Here is a 1,952-nt window from a genome sequence, read left to right as displayed (position 1 = left end):
AACAACATTTGCATACTTCTGAGTATTTGAAACTAAAATATAATATAATATAATTAATATAATAAAATACATTACAATATATACAGAATTATTTACTGATTAAAATATTTATAAAGTATCAGGGAGGTGTGCAGTAATATAAACCATTTAGAAAAACTTTAAAAGCAATACAAAGCCACCATGTAAACAATTGGTTACCTGAGTGTTTTTTTAATTTAACAAAATCTGCTTGGGCCTTACAGCATTAAAAAAAAAAGTATTCAAGAGGCGGCTGAAAATAATAAAAAAATGAGATTGCAGAATGCCTTCACAGCATCGGTGACACAAAATGCTTGACTTCTGATTGTGACCAGAAGTATCATACCCAGTGCTTTTTTCCCTGGGGGTACGCAGGGGTACGCATACCCCTAAAAATCAGTGTATCTGAAGAAGTGTGCATGCACACGAAAGCTCATACCAAGAACTAACTTAGTTGGTCTTTAAGGTGCTACTGGAAGGAATTTTTTTATTTTGACTATGGCAGACCAACACGGCTACCTATCTGTACCTAGAAATCTTGTGCATGTTTGTACTTTTGTCCAGTTACTGTATTTATTTTCCCCAATTTGAACTATAGAATGGTGATTTTCTTGAGTCAAAATGAGAGTACCCCTAAACATTTTTTTTAGGAAAAAAAAGCACTGATCATACCTATATACAATTACCGTATTTTTCCATGTATAAGCTGAGGTTATTTTATTTTAAAAATATGCTAAAAAATGGGGGTTGTCTTATATACAGATAGTGGAGAGGTGGGACTGGCGATTGGTGGCTGCCACGAGCAAGAGATTGTCAGCGGTGTTTGTGTGGGTGAGACAATGTCCACTGGCTACAGGCTGCAGCGGGCGCTTGGCGCTTCTTTTTGGCGTGCAGACGATTGGTTGTTTCGTCAATGTGCCTGTGATTGGCTGTGGTGGTCCTGCGGGTGAGCGTTTTTTGACAACCCCCCCCCCCCAAAAAAGCTCCACAACTCTTGGCAATCTCCTCCCATTTTCTCTATTTTTTTGTAGTCCCAAAAAAGAGGGGACATCTTATACACGGGGACGTGTTATACACAGAAAAATATGGTACGTCTTTATTGCAGGTGGTTGTTGGCGTAGAGGGAGGGAAGTCAAAGGAGAGTAACTTGTCCCGTAAACGAATTTACAGCAAAACTGAGAATCAAACCAAGGACTTCTTGTTTTATAGCCCCAAATGCAACCTTTTGCACATTTACTCAGAAGTAAGTCTCAGGGTGGCGCTGTGCGTTAAACCACAGAGCCTAGGACTTGCCGATCAGAAGGTCGGCGGTTCGAATCCCAGCGACGGAGTGAGCTCCCATTGCTTGGTCCCCGCTCCTGCCAACCTAGCAGTTCGAAAGCACCTCAAAGAGCAAGTAGATAAATAGGTACCCCTCTGGCGGGAAGGTCAACGGCGTTTCCGTGCACTACTCTGGTTCGCCAGAAGCAGCTTAGTCATGCTGGCCACATGGCCCGGAAGCTGTACGCCGGCTCCCTCAGCCAATAAAGCGAGATGAGCGGCGCAACCCCAGAGTCGGTCACGACTGGACCTAATGGTCAGGGGTCCCTTTACCTTTACCTTTAAGTCTCAGTGAGTTCAGTGAGGCTTCTTCCAAGACAGGTAAAGCCACTCCTACTGCCCTGTGATCATGGGGTGAAGGAGGTCAGGATAAAAATGCGTGAAACAGATCAATCTTTGTGAGCTTTGTAACATTGCTGGGCGTCTTTGCCAGCCTGCATAAAATGGACCATTCTGGTCTCATGGCCATGTGTTCCTCCTTCTGCTTCACTCCCAAGGATGACAGCAAGCTTGTTCAACACAGACTTGCGCCTTTTTTATTTTGGATAGTGATTTTCTACAACATGTGCTCTGTTTGGATCACTCGCTGCTCTATGACATCATCAGGCTGGAAC

The sequence above is a fragment of the Podarcis liolepis genome (genome assembly GCF_965112155.1).
Source record: "Podarcis liolepis genome assembly, chromosome: 13".
In the NCBI taxonomy this organism is placed as follows: Eukaryota; Metazoa; Chordata; class Lepidosauria; order Squamata; family Lacertidae; genus Podarcis; species Podarcis liolepis.
This window is presented reverse-complemented; position numbering follows the sequence as displayed.